We start from the raw sequence: 25850 nt of genomic DNA on the forward strand, positions 1-25850 counted from the left end.
AGTGTAAAAGTGAGGCATCAAGTAATACAGTGGTAAAAACCAAGAAAGATAATAAACGTGTCATCTTCACTTCTGAATATAACACACATAGTAATAGTATTGCTAAAATTATTAAGAAAGACTGGTATCTTCTGAAAAAATACAATCCACACATACCTGAATTCAATATTCCCCCAATGCATGCCTATAGAATGGTAAAAAATATTAGGGACACTCTGGTTAAATCTGACATGGGTGGGATAAATACTGATAGAATTACCTATCTAACTATCCCTAAGAAAGGCTCTTACCCCTGCCTACATTGTGCTCAATGCAATGCCATGATAAAAGGTAAACATGTAGCACAACTTGTTATTTACCTTTGGGATATACATGTGAGGAGATACAGGACCCTCAGGCGTACGTGCACTTGTGATACCTACAATGAACTGTGGTTATACATACTAGTGCTGGACCTATTGCCTTTCTTTTATTTATATATATATATATATATATATATATATATATATATATATATATATATATATATATATATATATATATATAGGGGTTGAAAAATGTGCCCAAATGCTAGTGGTCACATGGATTTTCAAAGTCGCCTGCTTTTTCAACTCAAAATTTTCAGGGTGTCATAAGAAAACTTGAAATACTCAGTTATTCACTATTATTACACATTTACATTAAGAATAAAACTCTTTGTATACAGTTGTAAACTTCTTATTCTCTTACCTATAAAAAGCCATTTCTTCTTCAAATGCAATCTAGCTAAACCAGGAATAGACATTTATACATAAATACATATAAACACATAAACACATATGTATACATATATAGACATATATAGAAGTGCATTGGAGCCCTTTGCTGTTAAGTAGATGAAAAGATTTAAAAACATAGTTATGCAATATTAATTTTTAATCAAGGTTTGACTATGTATTTACTGAAAAAACAAAAGAACTCAGCGATCCTTAAAAAGCATCTCCTTTATTTCTTTATTCCTTTTATTGTCCTCCAACAGCAAAAAACAAGCAAAGTTAGGCAACACGCTTTAAAAACAGTTGTGCAGGTATGTGCATGGCAAAGGACCAATCTGCCCTACATGTTTCGGTGGTTCCTTATTCATGGACATGATAGGCTGCCATTACACCCTGCCTTAAATACCTAATACTGTGTTCTTATTGGTCTAAGACCTGTCTGATAATTAACCCCTTCAGTTCCTGTGCAAATTGTCTAACATTGAACCTATGTAGATAATTCCAATCACGTTATTTCTTTATTAATTAGTTAATTGATTAGTTGTGGGTCATAAACTTAAATAAAAAAATATATAAATATAAATAAAAATACAAATGCATAGAGCATTTAACTATTCAATTATAATAATTAATATTCTTACTTCTATGGCTAACCCAATCCTAGTCTTAAGTATGTAGACCTCAATTTTCATGAATTTATTAACATAGTTCCTGTTAGACCTGCTTAACACCAGCATGCGGATATATCCTAATTTCAAATCTATATCAATGTTTTATCAGTCAAAAGGAAACCTCTACTTACCGACTAATATTTTTATGTTGTATTTGTTTGTTATTATTCCATGTCTATATAGAAAAAGCAGACCAAAATGTTTGCAATCATAGCTATAGGGTGAAGTAGGAGTTCATTAATTCACTACGTTAAATATACTAAACTTTCTCATATAGTCAATGGGTAATATGCGCATTATTACTGGTGTTGTTCACTTATATATGAACTTAGTCCCTAGGCTCATGGCACTCTTAAGTGTGCTCAAATATTGCACAATTAATTTATTTTCCAAAAGTTAATGACATCTCCCTCGATAGTGAAACCCTGGGGCCTCCTGGTCTTCAGTTTGAAGATCCAGAATGCTTCACACAGCATTAATCGTGACGTTCTGTCCCCACCCCTTGGGGGGCTCTGAACACACTCGATCACTTGCCATGAAAGTGATGTCACGTCACCGCCATGTATAGTTATAAAATGCTGTGAAAATACAGAGCACTCATTGTTGTGGGAGATGTCATTCAAATGCTCCCTTATTCTGGACCGTGCTTCCCTAGTTGTACATCCAACATACTGTCCATTGCATAATGAGCATTCTACCAGATAGACCACAAAAGTGGTTCTACAATTTGTACAATTGGCAAGATCAAAGACCCTATTTGTCGTCTTGGATTGAAAACTGGAGGCAACCCTGCAATGTTGGCATGCTATACACTTAGAGTAATGGCATTTAAAGTGCCCTTTGAAACTTAGCCAGCTGCTGCTGGTCTTAACTTTATCCCTTAGTACACTAGGGGCTACCAAATTGCCTATAGTGCATGCACACCTTGATACAAAATTACATCCTTTAGATACATAATCCTTTAAACTGTCTTCTGCTGTAAGTATAGGCAGATGTTTGCTAACTATATTGCAGATCTCTTTAAAATGTTTGGGGCATTATCATTACCTTCTACCTCATCTGTGGTGTCTGAATTCCAGAAGAATTTCTTCAACGTTAGGTCCCTAACGAGCCTATTAATATCAACAATAGTTTCAAATAAATTAAATTTATTTGTCGGCACAAAACCCAATCCCAAACCTAACACTTCTATCTGTGAGTCTGTCCATTCAATTTTAGATAGATTGATAACCTTTAAACCTTGTACTTGTTGCGCACATTTCTCCTCGGTTGGGCCCTGACTTTTCCCTTTCCTTCTAGGCCCATGATTCCTCCTCCTTCTATTCCTTTGGGGGCTACCTGGAAAACCTGCTCCTTGTTGGCTGCCATCACCAGTGGTACAAACGCTGGTGGTCTGATGTCACCCTCACTATCACTGAGGAACTATTGTTGTTGTCCGTCTGTGATATTGCCTTTTTTATTTTTTTTGTCAGTAGCTTTATTGATTTTATCTGTCACCATTTGCCCTGAACCAGTGAATGCACTAGATGTTTTTTTTTCAAAACACTTTTGGGTATAGTCACCTGTGTTTCATCACCAGAGGGGCCACTTGATTCACCTGTACAATACTCATCAGATCTATGATCTAGTTCCTCAGCTGTACTGTCTATTTCTGAGAATTTTACTTGTTTCTCATCCCCACTAGCTCCCCCTTTGGGCACATTCTTGTTTTTCCTAAATCTGGGTCTATTCACTCTAGGGCCTACCTTGGTGTTCCAAGTGTACACTTTAATGCTGACATAATCTTTGTTATCCCTTATACATTTCCTTAGTTTAAAAATGATCAATCTCTCCCCTGAATTTTATAATTGTATCACTCAATAATTTATCCAATTCATTATATTTAGGGTGCTCTATGAACTCATTTAGCTGTGCTTGTATATTTTTCAGCTTTCTTCTAATTTTAGCAAGTTGACATTGCTTAAATTTAATAATTAGTTGCATGAGTCTCTTAGAGCAGTCACTTAATGTTTTGTACCACTCTTGTATAAAAGTAGAATCTTCAACCTAAAAAGTGGGGGATTTTTGCAGTCTCAACCCCCTGGGTATCAAATCCAGGGTCAAATACTTCTCCAAAGATCTTTGATCCCATCAAATTTTATACTCTTTCATTAGAGTGCGCTCCATGGCCAAAAATACGTCACTAATAGATAGCAGATCCTTTTGTGTTACAAGGGTATCTTCTAGGGTTAATCTCTCCAGGTCAGAGATAGACTTTAATGAAAAAAGATTTGTTGCCATACTGACGTTTTCAAGTGCTTAGTATACGGAGAATGTAGTAGAATGACAGTTCTCAAGCCGAGTAATTTGAGGGACAAAACAAACGCAAATGTGTAATAAACAGTCACTCCCTTACTTAAACTCTAGGCTTGTGCACTTGCTGTTACTTCTATAGTCACTATTATACCGAGTGAGCAGTACTTTTTCTACACAATCTAACCGAATACCCTTAGAACACACCCATGTTAAACCTCAGATATTATGGGAGACAGCGTATAGCTTATGGGGATTGCTCACCTGACTGTCGTTTTCTGACTTTTGTATGCATGAGCAGGGTCTCCACTCTCCTTGTCTCCTAATCTAGGTATCACTTGCACTTGTGTGGTCATTGCGGCGTCTCCTTCTGCTGCTCAAAAGGTCCAGTCTGTTCCTTGTTACGTTCCACTCTATGCGTATGACTTCAGACGTAGGGGTCCTGGGAAATGTTGCAACCAGGTAGCCGCAATCGATCCGTAATCAGCCCTGGATACTTTGTCCTTAGCTCCGTGCTTCTGTCCTATGGCCTCAAGGATCAAGCTGTGTGAAATAGGATTGCAGAAAAAACAAAAGAACACAGCAATCCATCAAGAGCATCTCCTTTATTCCTTTATTCATTTTATTCTCCTCCAACAGCAAAAAACAAGCAAAGTTAGGCAACACGACTTAAAAACAGTTGTGCAGGTATATCATGGCAAAGGACCAATCTGCCCTACATGTTTCTGTGGTTCCTTATTCATGGACATGATAGGCTGCCATTACACCAAGCTTTAAATACCTAATACTGTGTTCTTATTGGTCTAACACCTCTCTGATAATTAACTACTTCAGTTCCTGTATACATTATGTAAAGATAATTCCAATCACGTTATTTTTTATTAATTAGTTAATTAATTAGTTGTGGGTCATCAACTTAAATCAAAGATATATAAATATATATTATGTATTTACTGTAAACATTTCTTGTATGTGAAGAACATTGTGAAGAACATTCAAATGTGAAATACTGTATTTATATTTTCATGACGGGTTAGCACACATGAAAATATTCAATCGGGTTTGTGTGACTTCTATGAGGAAATACGTGAACGCGCATGTGATACGCTATGTTCGGCTTTTTGTGCTTGTCAGGTTAGCGTGCCAGCTTAAAAAGCTTACTTTCAACTCATAATACAAGCGCAACCCGATGAGTGCAAAAAACTTCTAGAACAATTAATGTTCGAGCAGGAGAGTTGATTAGCGCTCCACTTGTAATCTGGCCCATTATGTAGAGAAAGCAGTTCTGTATATACAGACTCAAACAGGTTAATGTGTTGCTGCTTGCCTTTACACTTATACAGTAAGTAATTTGTTGTCATGTTTCTTTAGTAATCTTTTAATAAAAACTTTGTAACCAGCACCGGAGACAATAGTGTATCCTGCATTTCCCTGGGGTTCTCTTATAAAGCGCAATTGTTAGAGCTATTGAAGCTCTGTAACATGTGAGTAGGATTGCTCAGCTGTATTGCTGTATATCATTGAATTTTCACACTATGGTTTTCCTTTTCTCTTTTTGAGGAACCAACCGGAAGATTTCTGTCAAAATTGCTGTTATTCATCCACTCTAAATTAAAAAGAACTTACATTCACCTGCAAATTGTGGTGTTTTGGGTCTCCATGTACGGAGCCCTTGCGAGCTTGCTCTTTGTGATTGACAACCCTTTTAGTCGCACTATTGGTCGCGTGAATGAAGGGGCGGGCATTACACACTCTGATAAGTATGTAATGATACATATGAGCCAGCAGATCAAGAGATCCGCTGCCCATGTGTAGCAAAGGCGGGCGGACAGCTTCACGAGTTGAGAAGCTGTCCGTCCGCCTATTAGTACATAGGGCCGTTGATGTGGTTTTTATATATTGTGCTAAGGTTCTAGTCACTTTTTATAAGTTGATTATTACAGAACAGGTTTGATATAGTGTGATATATATGTATTTGAACTAAGACACGTACAAGTACAGTGAAAAAGCGTCTATACACATGAAAAAAACACACGTTGCAAAACCAGACAAGCTGCGGCTAATGTCTCCTATGGGATATTAACATCCTGTACATTAAATCTTCTTCCTAAAAAAGGAACACACCAAATATTAAAAACACATTTATATAACATTCTGCCATTGTCAGAGAAGCCCCTCTACATCAGAGAACGCCTCCTGTGGAAACTGCCTTTAAACACTGAATTAATTCCTTTATAATATTTAATTGACAATCTTGATCACAATATGGCTACCTTTATAATATAGCGCTCCTGTGGCAATGCTTTTAGCATCCCAGCCTAGATATGCAGTATAACCGATCTGGTCACACAATTTTTTTTATTTTTTAAATAGGCAGGAAACACAATTTCTGTGAGGCTTTTCACAGGGCTATTCACACACCTTCATGGAAACAAAAGATGCAAGGCTAAAGCAAAGTAAAATATAATGATATACAGTATATGATAGCAACTTTCAAGTATATTAAAGGGACAGTCAACACCAGAATTTTTGTTGTTTAAAAAGAAAGATAATCCCTTGATTACGCATTCCCCAGTTTTGCATAACCAACACTGTTATATTTATACAATTTTTACCTCTGTAATAACCTTGTATCTAAGCCTCGGCAAACTGCCCCCTTGTTTCAGTTCTTTTGACAGACTTGCATTTTAGCCAATCAGTGCTCACTCCAGGGTAACTTCACGTGCATGAGCTCAAAGTTATCTATATGAAACACATGAACTAAGACCCTCTAGTGGTCAAAATGCATTCATGTTAGAGGCAGTCTTCAAGGTCTAAGAAATTAGTATATGAACCTCATAGGTTTAGCTTTTCAACTAGGAATACCAAGTGAACAAATCAAAATTGGTGATAAAAGTAAATAGGAAAGTTTAGAAATTACATTTCCTATTTAAATTATGAAAGTTTTTTTGGACTTGACTGTCCCTTTAAAGGGTTTAGTAAAGCTGAGGCTGTGAGTATTTTACATTCAAACATTCAAGAACAAGGGGTCATGATCTCAAGCTGAAGGGTAGTATATTTAGGAGTAATTTGAGGAAGCACTTCTTTACAGAAAGGGTGATTGAGTCATGGAATAAACTTCCACAAGAGAGGGTAATGACAAATACTGTGAGGGACTTTAAGAATGCCTGGGATAAGCATAAGGCTATCCTACAAACTAGATGAGTTTATACTTTTAGGAAATTTGCTGAGCCTATAGCTGCTATTTGCCGTCAAAATCAATCACCTAGATTACGAGTTTTGTGTTAGAGGCAATGCGGTGCTAACGATAAGTTTTCTCTCACCGCTCACTTACCTACAGCGCTGGTAATACGGCCTTAAAAGACAAGAAGTGAGCATAGAGCAACATTTTTCTCATTACTGCACACCAATACCAGTGCTACTTAAGTTAGTGGTGAGCTGGTCGTACGTGCTCGTGCACGATTTCCCCATAGGAATCAACAGGGAGAGCCGGCTGAGAAAAAGTCTAACACCTGCAAAAAAGAAGCGTAAGGCTCCTTAACGCAGCCCCATTGATTCCTATGGGGAAATAAAAGTTATGTCTACACCTAACACCCTAACATGAACCCCTAGTCTAAACACCCCTAATCTTACACTTATTAACCCCTAATCTTCCGCCCCGACATCGCAGACACCAACATTATATTATTAACCCCTAATCTGCTGCTCCGGACACACCGCCACCTACCTACACTTTTTTACCCAAGTTCAATCCTATTGGCTGATCCAATCAGCCAATAGGATTGAGCTTGCATTCTATTGGCTGATTGGAACAGCCAATAGAATGCGAGCTCAATCCTATTGGCTGATTGCATCAGCCAATAGGATTTTTTCTACCTTAATTCCAATTGGCTGATAGAATTCTATCAGCCAATCAGAATCTAAGGGACGCCATCTTGGATGACGTCACTTAAAGGTACCTTCATTCCGGATGAAGAGGATGCTCCGCGTCGGATGTCTTGAAAATGGACCCGCTCCATGCCGGATGGATGAAGATACAAGATGCCGTCTGGATGAAGACTTCTGCCCATCTGGAGGACCAATTTGCCCAGCTTGGATGAAGACTTCTCCTGGCTTCATTGAGGACTTCGGCCCGGCTTGGATGAAAACGTCTCCCGGTAAGTCGATCTTCAGGGGGTTAGTGTTAGGTTTTTTAAGGGTGTATTGGGTGGGTTTTATTTTTAGGTTAGGGACTTTGGGCGGCAAAAGAGCTAACTGCCCTTTTAAGGGCAATGCCCATCCAAATGCCCTTTTCAGGGCAATGAGGAGCTTAGGTTTTTTTAGATAGTATTTTATTTGGGGGGTTGGTTGTGTGGGTGGTGGGTTTTACTGTTGGGGGGGTTGTTTGTATTTTTTTTTTAAAAAAGAGCTGGTTACTTTGGGGCAATGCCCCGCAAAAGGCCCTTTTAATGGCTATTGGTAGTTTAGGCTAGGGGTTTTTTTTTATTTTGGGGGGGCTTTTTTTATTTTGATAGGGCTATTAGATTAGGTGTAATTAGTTTAAATATCTGTAATTTGTTTATTATTTTCTGTAATTTAGTGGGGTTTTTTGTACTTTAGCTAATTTAATTTAATTTAGGTAATTGTATTTAATTTAGTTAATTTATTTAATTATATTGCTAGGTGTTAGCGTAACTTAGGTTAGGTTTTATTTTACAGGTAAATTTGTCTTTATTTTAACTATGTAGTTATTAAATAGTTAATAACTATTCTACCTAGTTAAAATAAATACAAACTTGCCTGTAAAATAAACCCTAAGATAGCTACAATGTAACTATTAGTTATATTGTAGCTAGCTTAGGGTTTATTTTATAGGTAAGTATTTAGTTTTAAACAGGAATAATTTAGTTAATGATAGGAATATTTATTTAGATTTATTTAAATTATATTTGAGTTAGTGGGTGTTAAGTTTAGGGTTAGACTTAGGTTTAGGGGTTAATAACTTTAATATAGTGGCGGCGACGTTGGGGGCGGCAGATTAGGGGTTAATAAATGTAGGTAGGTGGCGGCGATGTTAGGGCCGAAAGATTAGGGGTTAATAATATTTAACTAATGTTTGCGAGGCGGGGGTACGGTGGTTTAGGGGTTAATATGTTTATTATAGTGTTTGCGATGTGGGAGGGCCTCGGTTTAGGGGTTAATAGGTAGTTTATGGGTGTACCGCTCACTTTTTGGCCTCCCAGGACAGACTCGTAATACCGGCGCTATGGAAGTCCCATAGAAAAAAGACTTTATAAAGTTTACGTAAGTCGTTTTGCGAGAAGGCCAAAGAAGTGTGCGGTACACCTAAACCTGCAAGACTCGTAATAGCAACGGGCATAAAAAAGCAGCGTTAGGACCTCGTAACGCTGCTTTTTTACCCTAACGCACAACTCGTAATCTAGCCGTATGTTTCTATGTTTCTAAATTGAGTAAAAATGTATAATGGCTGTCAAATGCATTTGGAAAGCAGGGTATTTTTATGTAAACTTTAATAAAGTTGTATGATGTGTAAGCAAATTACAATTTCATCATATGTTGGGTAATGTTATAACTAATAAAAAAAATTATATCAGTCCATTGCTGTCATAAATGAACATTCTGATGTATATACAAAATATACTGTAAGCTATGTTTTTATTTTTATTTAACCAGTAAACAACTGTTTGGGGGGGGGTTACTATTGTCACTATTGTGGGCATTAGACATTATTGCGCATATTACAAGTTGAAAGTAAATTGTTCAGGACTTTAGATATCGCAATCACGTTAACTTTTTCTCCCCATAGACTTCAGTGCACTGAAGAAAAAAAACACTTATGGCCTGTGTGCTAACTGGACACCGCAATAGACCTACAGCGCTAAACCCAAAGGTAGCTATAAATATTTTACATTCCAAAAAAAGAAAATTTTCTTTTTATTGTTAAATATATTTTATATATATATATATATATATATTTGATAGATCCTTTGTAAAATATACAGTATATATGTATAGTGTTGTAATAAATATATGCAAAGACAAATGACCCTGCAGGGTTTATTTTCCGTTGGGGGTCTAAAGAAAAATAGAAACCACAGGAATATTATGGGAGTCATTCGTAAAGGTTTGAAAATAGGCATTTTAATGAATACAATAATAATCCACCAAAATATTATAATACATAATAACAAATTATTTCTATTTTTGCATTGCATATTTTTTTAGAACTTGATATTTACCGGTTTTAACTATCAAATTACATTATTACTATTGTATGTACTGTACTATTCATTAAAAATAAAGTGTTGTTATATATTGAAATAGAAAATCATAAATCCCCATCAAAAATAAAAAATAAAACAGAGATTCTACTGGTCAAAATGGGTAGGTGAAAAAAGACTTTTGTCATTATTTTAAAACTAGTTCTAGTAGTAACATTCTTCCAAAAGAACAAAGATGGAATGTCAGTTTTATAGCTTGAAGCATTTCTTAGAGACACCAGGAAGTCTTAATAAAGTCAATGAATTGTCGTCAGAGATGAGGCATCTCTGTGAAAATGTGTAATATTTATTTGAGAAACCATCTGGTCCTGGTGTTTTAGATTGAGTGCTAATGAAATTTCCAGCAGTTCAATTGGATGTTTTAAATCTTACAGTTATTTGGGGACTATTTTAGGCAACATTTTATTTCTAAACAGATATTGATTTAGGATTCAGTAATTGAATAGTCTGTGTTTATTAGGTTGATGCTGGCCTGGTGTCAGCTATGGGCTACTTTTGTGATTAAGTTAAATATGAAAAGTGATGCATCAGGTGGCTGACTTTAAAGGGACTGTATACTATACACCAATTTTGATATAACTGCATGTAATAGATGCTGCTATAAAGAAGAATATGCATGGATACTGATATAAAAATCCTGTATAAAACCTTTTTAAAAACTTACTTAGAAGCTCCCAGTTTAGTACTGTTGATGAGGTTAGGCTGGGACACCCAGTGAAAGGGGCTGGTACAGCAAGAGGAGCAGACACCGCCTCCCTCCCCTGCATATGAAAATACCCATTACACAACCAGGAGTATGTATAAATCAGTATACATTTAAAACTTTGGGGCTTGGTTAGGAGTCTGAAAATCAGCACCCTGTTATTTAAAAATAAGTAAAACTATAAAAACTTTACATTGTTACAAAAACACTACCAGATGGGCTATATAAATGGATCATCTACAAAACATTTATGCAAAGAAAAATCTAATGTACAATGTCCCTTTAATAACAGCACAAGCCTTTAGTATACTAGGTAATTTAAAAAAAAGTTAGAATAAGCAAACATATACTATTATCAAAATTAACTAATACAAATACGATCTTAAATTACTTTTGCTTATTTTACTGCAAAAATTTCTTTTTAATTGTGTTCATTTTACTACACTAGCGTATTTTCTGGTATTATCAATGCAGTATGGCTGCATACTAATAAAGGCATAATTTATATTTAAATAACAATTTGAAGTAAACACATTCATTATTTTGTAAGATAATATACACCTAGATTTAGAGTTCTGCGTTAGCCGTCAAAAGCAGCGTTAAGGGGTCCTAACGCTGCTTTTGGCTGCCCGCTGGTATTTAGAGTCGGCCAGGTAAAGGTGTACCGCTCACTTTCAAGCCGCAACTTTTCCATACCGCTGATCCCCTTACGCCAATTGTGTATCCTATCTTTTCAATGGGATCTTCCTAACGCTGGTATTTAGAGTCTTGGCTGAAGTGAGCGTTACACCCTCTACCGACAAGACTCCTAACGCCCATGGAAAGGCTGTAGTTAAGAGCTTTCTGGGCTAACGCCGGTATATAATGCTCTTAACTACAGTGCTCTAAAGTACACTATCACCCATAAACTACCTATGTACCCCTAAACCGAGGTCCCCTCACATCGCCGCCACTATAATAAATATTTTTAACCCCTAATCTGCCGACCGCACATCGCCGCCACCTACATTATCCCTATGAACCCCTAATCTGCTGCCCCTAACATCGCCGACACCTACATTATATTTATTAACCCCTAATCTGCCCCCCCCACGTCGCCGCCACCTAACTTCAAGTATTAACCCCTAATCTGCCGACCGGACCTCGCCGCTACTATAATAAATGTATTAACCCCTAAAGCTAAGTCTAACCCTAACCCTAACAACCCCCTAAGTTAAATATAATTTTAATCTAACGAAATAAATTAACTCTTATTAACTAAAGTATTTCTATTTAAAACTAAATACTTACCTGTAAAATAAACCCTAATATAGCTACAATATAACAAATAATTATATTGTAGCTATTTTAGGATTTATATTTATTTTACAGGCAACTTTGTATTTATTTTAACTAAGTACAATAGCTATTAAATAGTTAATAACTATTTAATAGCTACCTAGTTCAAATAATTACAAAATTACCTGTAAAATAAATCCTAACCTAAGTTACAATAAAACCTAACACTACACTATCATTAAATTAATTAAATAAATTAACTACCAATACCTACAATTAAATACAATTAAAGGGACACTGTACCCAATTTTTTTATTTTGTAATTCAGAAAGAGCATGCAATTTTAAGCAACTTTCTAATTTACTCCTATTATCAATTTTTCTTTGTTCTCTTGCTATCATTATTTGAAAAAGAAGGCATCTAAGCTTTTTTTTGGTTTCAGTACTCTGGACAGCACTTTTTTATTGGTGGATGACTTTATCCACCAATCAGCAAGGACAACCCAGGTAGCTATAAATATTTTACATTCCAAAAAAAGAAAATTTTCTTTTTATTGTTAAATATATTTTATATATATATATATATATATATATATATATATATATATATATATATATATATATATATATATATATATATATATATATTTGATAGATCCTTTGTAAAATATACAGTATATATGTATAGTGTTGTAATAAATATATGCAAAGACAAATGACCCTGCAGGGTTTATTTTCCGTTGGGGGTCTAAAGAAAAATAGAAACCACAGGAATATTATGGGAGTCATTTGTAAAGGTTTGAAAATAGGCATTTTAATGAATACAATAATAATCCACCAAAATATTATAATACATAATAACAAATTATTTCTATTTTTGCATTGCATATTTTTTTAGAACTTGATATTTACCGGTTTTAACTATCAAATTACATTATTACTATTGTATGTACTGTACTATTCATTAAAAATAAAGTGTTGTTATATATTGAAATAGAAAATCATAAATCCCCATCAAAAATAAAAAATAAAACAGAGATTCTACTGGTCAAAATGGGTAGGTGAAAAAAGACTTTTGTCATTATTTTAAAACTAGTTCTAGTAGTAACATTCTTCCAAAAGAACAAAGATGGAATGTCAGTTTTATAGCTTGAAGCATTTCTTAGAGACACCAGGAAGTCTTAATAAAGTCAATGAATTGTCGTCAGAGATGAGGCATCTCTGTGAAAATGTGTAATATTTATTTGAGAAACCATCTGGTCCTGGTGTTTTAGATTGAGTGCTAATGAAATTTCCAGCAGTTCAATTGGATGTTTTAAATCTTACAGTTATTTGGGGACTATTTTAGGCAACATTTTATTTCTAAACAGATATTGATTTAGGATTCAGTAATTGAATAGTCTGTGTTTATTAGGTTGATGCTGGCCTGGTGTCAGCTATGGGCTACTTTTGTGATTAAGTTAAATATGAAAAGTGATGCATCAGGTGGCTGACTTTAAAGGGACTGTATACTATACACCAATTTTGATATAACTGCATGTAATAGATGCTGCTATAAAGAAGAATATGCATGGATACTGATATAAAAATCCTGTATAAAACCTTTTTAAAAACTTACTTAGAAGCTCCCAGTTTAGTACTGTTGATGAGGTTAGGCTGGGACACCCAGTGAAAGGGGCTGGTACAGCAAGAGGAGCAGACACCGCCTCCCTCCCCTGCATATGAAAATACCCATTACACAACCAGGAGTATGTATAAATCAGTATACATTTAAAACTTTGGGGCTTGGTTAGGAGTCTGAAAATCAGCACCCTGTTATTTAAAAATAAGTAAAACTATAAAAACTTTACATTGTTACAAAAACACTACCAGATGGGCTATATAAATGGATCATCTACAAAACATTTATGCAAAGAAAAATCTAATGTACAATGTCCCTTTAATAACAGCACAAGCCTTTAGTATACTAGGTAATTTAAAAAAAAGTTAGAATAAGCAAACATATACTATTATCAAAATTAACTAATACAAATACGATCTTAAATTACTTTTGCTTATTTTACTGCAAAAATTTCTTTTTAATTGTGTTCATTTTACTACACTAGCGTATTTTCTGGTATTATCAATGCAGTATGGCTGCATACTAATAAAGGCATAATTTATATTTAAATAACAATTTGAAGTAAACACATTCATTATTTTGTAAGATAATATACACCTAGATTTAGAGTTCTGCGTTAGCCGTCAAAAGCAGCGTTAAGGGGTCCTAACGCTGCTTTTGGCCGCCCGCTGGTATTTAGAGTCGGCCAGGTAAAGGTGTACTGCTCACTTTCAAGCCGCAACTTTTCCATACCGCTGATCCCCTTACGCCAATTGTGTATCCTATCTTTTCAATGGGATCTTCCTAACGCTGGTATTTAGAGTCTTGGCTGAAGTGAGCGTTACACCCTCTACCGACAAGACTCCTAACGCCCATGGAAAGGCTGTAGTTAAGAGCTTTCTGGGCTAACGCCGGTATATAATGCTCTTAACTACAGTGCTCTAAAGTACACTATCACCCATAAACTACCTATGTACCCCTAAACCGAGGTCCCCCCACATCGCCGCCACTATAATAAATATTTTTAACCCCTAATCTGCCGACCGCACATCGCCGCCACCTACATTATCCCTATGAACCCCTAATCTGCTGCCCCTAACATCGCCGACACCTACATTATATTTATTAACCCCTAATCTGCCCCCCCCCACGTCGCCGCCACCTAACTTCAAGTATTAACCCCTAATCTGCCGACCGGACCTCGCCGCTACTATAATAAATGTATTAACCCCTAAAGCTAAGTCTAACCCTAACCCTAACAACCCCCTAAGTTAAATATAATTTTAATCTAACGGAATAAATTAACTCTTATTAACTAAAGTATTTCTATTTAAAACTAAATACTTACCTGTAAAATAAACCCTAATATAGCTACAATATAACAAATAATTATATTGTAGCTATTTTAGGATTTATATTTATTTTACAGGCAACTTTGTATTTATTTTAACTAAGTACAATAGCTATTAAATAGTTAATAACTATTTAATAGCTACCTAGTTCAAATAATTACAAAATTACCTGTAAAATAAATCCTAACCTAAGTTACAATAAAACCTAACACTACACTATCATTAAATTAATTAAATAAATTAACTACCAATACCTACAATTAAATACAATTAAAGGGACACTGTACCCAATTTTTTTATTTTGTAATTCAGAAAGAGCATGCAATTTTAAGCAACTTTCTAATTTACTCCTATTATCAATTTTTCTTTGTTCTCTTGCTATCATTATTTGAAAAAGAAGGCATCTAAGCTTTTTTTTGGTTTCAGTACTCTGGACAGCACTTTTTTATTGGTGGATGACTTTATCCACCAATCAGCAAGGACAACCCAGGTTGTTCACCAAAAATGGGCCGGCATCTAAACTTACATTCTTGCATTTCAAATAAAGATACCAAGAGAATGAAGAAAATTTGATAATAGGAGTAAATTAGAAAGTTGCTTAAAATTTCATGCTCAATCTGAATCACGAAATAAAAATTTTGGGTACAGTGTCCCTTTAAATAAACTAAACTAAATTACAAAAACAAACAAACACTAAATTACAGAAAATAAAAAAATATTACAAGAATTTTAAACTAATTACACCTAATCTAAGCCCCCTAATAAAATAAAAAACCCCAAAATAATAAAAGTCCCTACCCAATTCTACATTACAAAGTAATCAGCTCTTTTACCAGCCCATAAAAGGGCTTTTTGCGGGGCATGCCCCAAAGTAATCAGCTCTTTTGCCTGTAAAAAAAAATACAACCCCCCCAACATTAAAACCCACCACCCACATACCCCTACTCTAACCCACCCAAACCCCCCTTAAATAAACCTAACACTACCCCCCTGAAGATCTCCCTACCTTGAGTAGTCTTCACCCAGCTGGGCCGAAGTCTTCATCCGATGGGGCAGAAGAGGACATCCAGACCGGCAGACATCTTCATCCAAGCGGCATTTTCTATCTTCATCCATCCGGCGCGGAGCGGAGCCATCTTCTTGAAAAAAGCATTTCTGCTGAAACGCGTAGATGACTCAGACCTATGAAAGCTGGCCAGCTTGATGTGGACGTTTCCTAAAGAAAGCACTGGATTGCATCTGAGAAAAAAAGATCAAAACTGACAGCACGTAAAGTTCCGATCAGGACACGATTTGAACTATTGGCAAACTACCAAGTAGTAAAAGTGTGACAGCGACCTAAATTTGGTGAGAATATTGCCCTTGGAACATTTACGGATATATTTCTTTTCTTTTTTTTATATTGCTTTTTTGAAATACAAATTCACCGGTAATCTGACCCAGTGATTGGCTGATGAGCATAGCACGTGTTTGAGACACTTCAGAATCTGACCTAACGAACGCCGAACACTCTACACTAAGAGGAAAGTGCTGGGAAAGTACTGGGTCAGAGAAAGACTTCTGAAACTTTCGAATTCTGGTGAGTAAATCATCTGTATGGGCAATATTAATCTTCGAAGTTAAAAGTATACAAGAGACACTTACAAAATATATCCTCCTGGGAACAAATAACATCTTGCTCAATTGAGCATCTAAACAATACTTTTTTGATACATTATTCCAGAGCTGCCTAAATATTTCTGTTGCAAAGTTTGGACACAAAATAAGCAACACGCTGAACTATACCTCATAGAATATACTTTTTCTGTTAACATAACACGGTTCAAATTAAGTTGTGCCAATTGTGTAGTAAATATAAGGTGCACCTTATTTTATCATATGTATGTTATTGTGGTTTATTGTTTATTAAGTTTTAAGTAGAATACTTATTGAAATAAAATTTCATCTATAGCTAATAGGTTTGATTCCATCCCTATATATATATATATATATATATATATATATATATATATTTATATTTTTAATGCATATTATATATTATATTTTATATAAATTAGTATTGTGGTAGAGCTCTTTCGAGCGCACTCTTAACCTTTGTACATCTTCTTCCCAGCCGATGCGGATCCATCCTCTTCAACCGACGCCTACTCGCCGAATGAAGGTTCCTTTAAATGACGTCATCCAAGATGGCACCCCTCGAATTCCGTTTGGCTGATAGGATTCTATCAGCCAATCGGAATTAAGGTAGGAAAAATCTGATTGGCTGATTCAATCAGCCAATCAGATTCAAGTTCAATCCGATTGGCTGATCCAATCAGCCAATCAGAATGAGCTCCCATTCTATTGGCTGTTCCGACCAGCAGAAAAAATTCACATATGGTTTGTATACAAAAACAAGCAGTAAGTTGATTGTTCAACAGGATGTTTGGATAAGCAAACTGTGCACAATATACAGAATATTGAATATACAAAGTATACATATTAAATTAAGATATTACATATAGTTACTTATGATTTTACCACAAATTCCATATGCACATCATAGTATATGAATTTATGCTACAATTTATTTTGTTAAAGCTTTTCTTTTCCATCCAAGTGCAAACCTTATAGCCTTATACATCTTATCATATTCCCATTCCTATACTCAAATATAGAGACACCTTTTATAGAGAATGTTTCTTTACATTCATATATGTCCCTCATTCTATGATAGAAACAAAAAACATGTATTATTGATATTAATTTTAGTTTCAATTTTGAGATTTTTGATGTATTTAAACCTCTCCCTGTAGCGCATGTAATTATTTTATTTTATTTCTACTTCCTTTATGATCATTCCCAGTAGTTGATCACATCAAATTGTGAATTGAACCCTCCTGGAACCAGGTTTCTCAATTTGTGGATCCAATAGATCTCCTGTCTTTCTAGAATTTTCTGTTTGCTGCCTCCCCTACGTGGTATATGTATTGACTCAATAGCATTCCATTTTAATTTTTCCACTTGTTTGTTATGTACCTGGATAAAGTGTTTAGATAAAGCTGAACAATGTATATAATTGGAGATATAACCTAAATGTTCTTTGATCCTGGTGCGTATGTCCCTGGTGGTTAGCCCTACATACTGTTTTTTATGCTCAGAACATTCCACCAAGTAGATAACATATGTTGAAGAGTATTTAACACAACCCCAAGTAGAGAAAGTTTAATCTGTCACATAGGACTTGAATCTTTCTCCTTGTTTAAGGTATATGCAGGACTTACATCAGGGTTTCCCACATTTGTAGGTACCCCCAACATCCAACCATGAACTACGCACACCAGAGTCTGGTAACATGCTTGGTGAAAACATATTACCAATGGTTAGATTTTTGGAGTATACAAAATCACATCCCTGCTTGACAACATGTTTAAAGTCGTAATCCCCATATAGGATTGGCATATACTTCTTGATGATATTGCATACTACAAAATATTGGTTAGAACATTTTGTAACAAATCTTAAACCCCTTCGTTCAGATCCTTGTTTTCTATCTAGAGTTGCCACTTCTCTAGATACTTTGTCTACCAGCTCATTATTATATCTCTTGGTCAAATCTGCAGATTCCGTAGCAAAATCCAAGTCTAGGGTACAATTTCGTCTTGCTCAGAGGAATTGTCCCTTAACAATACCTCTATATACATGTTTTGGATGACTACTATGTGCGTGTAAGAGACAATTTATTTATTATTTATAAAATATTTTACCAAGAAGGATACATTGAGATTTCTCTCGTTTTCAAGTATGTCCTGGGACCACAAAACATTGCATTGATACAATAGGGTACAATAAAATACAAAAACAATAATAATACACAATATATGCAAACATTTAACATAAAACTAGTAGGAAATATTTAATCAACCATGACAGGTGCATTCTGTTTTGAGATATGTAGAGAGGGATCTCTTAAAGGATTTTAGGCTTGGGGAAGTTTTTAAAGTGTGAGGGAGGTCATTCCATAATTGTGGTGCTCTGTAGGAAAGGGAGGATCAAGCTGCTTTCTATTTTTATTGAGGCAAGCTAAATAATGTGCTGTTATTGGATTGGAGGTTATAGGAGGTGGGAATAGCAGGGGAGAGCATTCTGCTCAGGTAGGGTGGGAGCTTCCCAGAAAGGCTCTTAAAAACAAGGCAGGAAAAATGGAGGGTGCGTCTGGATTCCAGCGACAGCCAGTTTAGTTCTTTTAGCATGTCACAATGGTGGGTCCTGTAGTTACATTGTAGCACAAAGCGGCAGAACGAGTTATACAATGTATTAAGTTTATTAAGGTGAGTTTGCGGAGCAGGTGCATATACTATGTCCCCGTAATCCAAGATTGGCATCATCATTTGCTGTACAATCTTTTCCTTTACTGTAGGGCTGAGGCAGGATTAGTTTCTGTACAGGGCACCTAGTTTTGGATAATGTTTAGGGGCAAGTTTTTCTATGTGGAGGCCAAAAGATAGATTGGGGTCTAACAACATACCTAAGTATTTAAAAGAGTTGACTGCGGTCAGCGTGCAATTGGATTTTGTTTTGATGCGAAGATGGGAATTTTGTAATTTGTGTAATTTAGGTCCTGTTCCAAAGATCATTGTGACAGTTTTGTCAGTGTTTAGGAAGAGTTTATTTTTTGAGATCCACTTTCTACCTCTGTGAACTGGTCTTGGAGCACTGCTTTAAGCTGCGGCAGATTGGAATTGTTTGCATAGATTACTGTGTCATCTGCGTACATGTGTACAGTTGAGGATTTGCAGACATTAGGCAGATCATTTATAAATAATGTGAATAGTAGGGGGCCGAGAATGGAACCTTGGGGTACACCACACGTTACTGGGAGAGGAAGGGAGTCGCTGTCAGAAATGGAGACATATTGTGATCGATCCGATACATATGATCAAAACCAGGTTAACGGACGATCAGCAATACCAGAGTTTTTTAGTTTGAGCAGTAGTATGTCGTGGTCTACTGTGTCAAATACCTTTGCAAAATCAAGGAAAATAGCTCCAGTTAGGTCTCCTTGTTCCATGCCAGTTTGGATGTCGCTGCAAACTTTTAGGAGGACAGTTGTAGTGGAGTGATTTGGGCAAAAACCTGATTGATCAGGGGTCAGATAGTTAGATTGTTGGTAATACTCAAATAATTGCGTATGGACGCATTTTTCTAAGTTTTATGACATTACTGGGAGCAAAGATATAGGGCGATAATTAGAAACCAAGGTTAACTCCCCACTTTTATGGATAGGCACTACTCTTGCAGTTTTCCAAAGTTTGGGTATGTATCCAGACACCAAGGATTCGTTAATTAGGGTTGTGACCGGTTTAGCAATTGCCGGCGCACTGAGCTTCAACAGCATTGCTGGGATTTGATCAGGTCCAGACTGGTTTTTCCTTTTTAGATTATTAAGGTGTTTCTTAATGACATTGATGGGTGCAGGTCTAAAATTGAACTTCTCTATATTGGGTCTTTGCTGATTTAGTGGGGCCTGATCCCCATTTGTAGTTTTAGGATGCGTGTAATTTATTAGTTTGTCAATCAGGATGGTGGACCATTTAACAAAATAACTATTAAAGGCATTTGCTACTTCTAAGGGGAGTTGCAGGGTATGGTTGTGCACATTGACAGTGGGGGGTTGGGAGTGGATTGGAGGATTTTATAAGTTATTTATGAGTTTCCAAAACTTTCTAGGGTTTGATATGTTATTGTTCAGATTTTCACAGAAATATTGGGCCTTGGCCAATTTTGTTTGTTTAGTGCATATATTTAGCCATTGTCTATATACACAGTGATCGTTCATAGAGCCTGTAAGCTTGAACTTTGACCACAATGAATCACGAAACTGGTACATTTGAATGAGGTCAGCTGTGATCCAATTCAAGTGTGCTCCTTTTACTCTCACCTTACACAGCGGGGCATGTAAATTCCAGACTTGTAGGAGTTCAAACTGAAAGAATTCAACTGCAGAGTCTAGATCAGGGATTACGTTTAATCTGTGCCAGGGGAGGTTCTTGATGTCATTTAGAAATGATTGAAGATTACATTTTTTGAAGGATCTGGTGATTTTAACCTTCGGAGAGGATTTAGTTGCCTTTATTTTGCGCACGCAGTACACTAAGCAGTGGTCACTGAAATTGTTAGGGAGAACACCTGCCTCCTGGATTCGGGCGGGAGAAGTGGAGAGAATACAGTCGAGCAGAGTGTGATTTTGGCTTTTGATGTTTATGCGAGTTGGGGAGGAGATTAATAGCTGCAAAGATTTAAACAACAAGTGACCACTATTATTTTTTGGATTCAGCCAATCAATATTAAAATCTCCAAAAACCAAAATTTCACTTTTTGGGTTTTGAGCTATGGTTTCACTAAGGAGATGTGCTATGTCAGAAATTGAATGCACAGGGGAGCTAGGTGGGCGGTAGATTCCTGTAACAATGATTGATTTACTGCACAGGATCTCAATTTTGCCAGAAAGGAAATCAAAGGTGGCAGGAGAGCTATATTTTTGTAAGGGGGTGTACTTTGTGGAAATGTAAGCATAAATTACAATGCCGCCTCCTCTCTTTGCTCTATCATTTCTATAGCATGAATACCCATGTATTGCAATGGCAGAGTCAGGTATTTTTGCGGTTAGCCACGATTCAGAGAGCACAATGATTTTGGGCTTGTAATGTAAACACCAAGCTTGCAGTGCATCGATTTTTGGTAGTAGCTGCGGATATTACAGTGCACAAAGGAGAGGCCTTTTTTAGCTGGAAGGCTAGGAATGGGATTTGTTGCTGGACCAGGGTTAGACTCTACATCATTTGCAAGTGCAAGTAACATAAGGAATAGGAATTTGGAAATCATTTTTGTTTGGCCCTATATTGAATGTGATACTTTATAATTTTGTGAGGTGGGGGTAGAAGGGTTATTTTTAATAACCCTCCACCAGCACTCAGCAGATAAGTTACAGCAACAGAGCAGGCCATGGTGTATGATAATGTGTTTTCTAGTTTGAGGTGTGTGTTTATGGCGGTAATGATAGGAACAAAATTGGAGTGAGAAAAGAGTTATCATGAATAACTGTATGGTCATATTTGGATTCATGTTAGTGGTATGAGGTGTGTAGATAAGAATAAAAAAATAAAAAAAAGTAAATACTATTGTTGTGTGATATGTAGCTATTTGTAGGAAGAGAGGGTATGTATTTTGTAGGGTTAAGTAAAAGTAAGGATGTGTTGATCAGGAATATTATGGGAGTCATTCGTAAAGGTTTGAAAATAGGCATTTTAATGAATACAATAATAATCCACCAAAATATTATAATACATAATAACAAATTATTTCTATTTTTGCATTGCATATTTTTTTAGAACTTGATATTTACCGGTTTTAACTATCAAATTACATTATTACTATTGTATGTACTGTACTATTCATTAAAAATAAAGTGTTGTTATATATTGAAATAGAAAATCATAAATCCCCATCAAAAATAAAAAATAAAACAGAGATTCTACTGGTCAAAATGGGTAGGTGAAAAAAGACTTTTGTCATTATTTTAAAACTAGTTCTAGTAGTAACATTCTTCCAAAAGAACAAAGATGGAATGTCAGTTTTATAGCTTGAAGCATTTCTTAGAGACACCAGGAAGTCTTAATAAAGTCAATGAATTGTCGTCAGAGATGAGGCATCTCGGTGAAAATGTGTAATATTTATTTGAGAAACCATCTGGTCCTGGTGTTTTAGATTGAGTGCTAATGAAATTTCCAGCAGTTCAATTGGATGTTTTAAATCTTACAGTTATTTGGGGACTATTTTAGGCAACATTTTATTTCTAAACAGATATTGATTTAGGATTCAGTAATTGAATAGTCTGTGTTTATTAGGTTGATGCTGGCCTGGTGTCAGCTATGGGCTACTTTTGTGATTAAGTTAAATATGAAAAGTGATGCATCAGGTGGCTGACTTTAAAGGGACTGTATACTATACACCAATTTTGATATAACTGCATGTAATAGATGCTGCTATAAAGAAGAATATGCATGGATACTGATATAAAAATCCTGTATAAAACCTTTTTAAAAACTTACTTAGAAGCTCCCAGTTTAGCACTGTTGATGAGGTTAGGCTGGGACACCCAGTGAAAGGGGCTGGTACAGCAAGAGGAGCAGACACCGCCTCCCTCCCCTGCATATGAAAATACCCATTACACAACCAGGAGTATGTATAAATCAGTATACATTTAAAACTTTGGGGCTTGGTTAGGAGTCTGAAAATCAGCACCATGTTATTTAAAAATAAGTAAAACTATAAAAACTTTACATTGTTACAAAAACACTACCAGATGGGCTATATAAATGGATCATCTACAAAACATTTATGCAAAGAAAAATCTAATGTACAATGTCCTTTTAATAACAGCACAAGCCTTTAGTATACTAGGTAATTTAAAAAAAAGTTAGAATAAGCAAACATATACTATTATCAAAATTAACTAATACAAATACGATCTTAAATTACTTTTGCTTATTTTACTGCAAAAATTTCTTTTTAATTGTGTACATTTTACTACACTAGCGTATTTTCTGGTATTATCAATGCAGTATGGCTGCATACTAATAAAGGCATAATTTATATTTAAATAACAATTTGAAGTAAACACATTCATTATTTTGTAAGATAATATACACCTAGATTTAGAGTTCTGCGTTAGCCGTCAAAAGCAGCGTTAAGGGGTCCTAACGCTGCTTTTGGCCGCCCGCTGGTATTTAGAGTCGGCCAGGTAAAGGTGTACCGCTCACTTTCAAGCCGCAACTTTTCCATACCGCAGATCCCTTTACGCCAATTGTGTATCCTATCTTTTCAATGGGATCTTCCTAACGCTGGTATTTAGAGTCTTGGCTGAAGTGAGCGTTACACCATCTACCGACAAGACTCCTAACGCCCATGGAAAGGCTGTAGTTAAGAGCTTTCTGGGCTAACGCCGGTATATAATGCTCTTAACTACAGTGCTCTAAAGTACACTATCACCCATAAACTACCTATGTACCCCTAAACCGAGGTCCCCCCACATCGCCGCCACTATAATAAATATTTTTAACCCCTAATCTGCCGACCGCACATCGCCGCCACCTACATTATCCCTATGAACCGCTAATCTGCTGCCCCTAACATCGCCGACACCTACATTATATTTATTAACCCCTAATCTGCCCCCCCACGTCGCCGCCACCTAACTTCAAGTATTAACCCCTAATCTGCCGACCGGACCTCGCCGCTACTATAATAAATGTATTAACCCCTAAAGCTAAGTCTAACCCTAACCCTAACAACCCCCTAAGTTAAATATAATTTTAATCTAACGAAATAAATTAACTCTTATTAACTAAAGTATTTCTATTTAAAACTAAATACTTACCTGTAAAATAAACCCTAATATAGCTACAATATAACAAATAATTATATTGTAGCTATTTTAGGATTTATATTTATTTTACAGGCAACTTTGTATTTATTTTAACTATGTACAATAGCTATTAAATATTTAATAACAATTTAATAGCTACCTAGATAAAATAATTACAAAATTACCTGTAAAATAAATCCTAACCTAAGTTACAATAAAACCTAACACTACACTATCATTAAATTAATTAAATAAATTAACTACCAATACCTACAATTAAATACAATTAAATAAACTAAACTAAATTACAAAAACAAACAAACACTAAATTACAGAAAATAAAAAAAATATTACAAGAATTTTAAACTAATTACACCTAATCTAAGCCCCCTAATAAAATAAAAAACCCCAAAATAATAAAAGTCTCTACCCAATTCTACATTACAAAGTAATCAGCTCTTTTACCAGCCCATAAAAGGGCTTTTTGCGGGGCATGCCCCAAAGTAATCAGCACTTTTGCCTGTAAAAAAAAATACAACCCCCCCCCCCAACATTAAAACCCACCACCCACATACCCCTACTCTAACCCACCCAAACCCCCCTTAAATAAACCTAACACTACCCCCCTGAAGATCTCCCTACCTTGAGTCGTCTTCACCCAACTGGGCCGAAGTCTTCATCCGATGGGGCAGAAGAGGACATCCAGACCGGCAGAAGTCTTCATCCTATCCGGGTAGAAGAGGACATCCAGACCGGCAGACATCTTCATCCAAGCGGCATTTTCTATCTTCATCCATCCATCCGGCGCGGAGCGGAGCCATCTTCTTGAAAAAAGCATTTCTGCTGAAACGCGTAGATGACTCAGACCTATGAAAGCTGGCCAGCTTGATGTGGATGTTTCCTAAAGAAAGCACTGGATTGCATCTGAGAAAAAAAGATCAAAACTGACAGCACGTAAAGTTCCGATCAGGACACAATTTGAACTATTGGCAAACTACCAAGTAGTAAAAGTGTGACAGCGACCTACATTTGGTGAGAATATTGCCCTTGGAACATTTACGGATATATTTCTACACACGGAATATATTGCTTTTTTGAAAAACAAATTCACCGGTAATCTGACCCAGTGATTGGCGGATGAGCATAGTACGTGTTTGAGACACGTCAGAATCTGACCTAACGACTGACAGAACGCCGAACACTCTACACTAAGAGGAAAGTGCTGGGAAAGTACTGGGTTAGAGAAAGACTTCTCAAACTTTCGAATTCTGGTGAGTAAATCATCTGTATGGGCAATATTAATCTTCGAAAGTTAAAAGTATACAAGAGACACTTACAAAATATATCCTCCTGGGAACAAATAACATCTTGCTCAATTGAGCATCTAAACAATACTTTTTTGATACATTATTCCAGAGCTGCCTAAATATTTCTGTTGCAAAGTTTGGACACAAAATAAGCAACACGCTGAACTATACCTCATAGAATATACTTTTTCTGTTAACATAACACG

Source organism: Bombina bombina, chromosome 3 (genome assembly GCF_027579735.1).
Source record: "Bombina bombina isolate aBomBom1 chromosome 3, aBomBom1.pri, whole genome shotgun sequence".
Classification (NCBI taxonomy): Eukaryota; Metazoa; Chordata; class Amphibia; order Anura; family Bombinatoridae; genus Bombina; species Bombina bombina.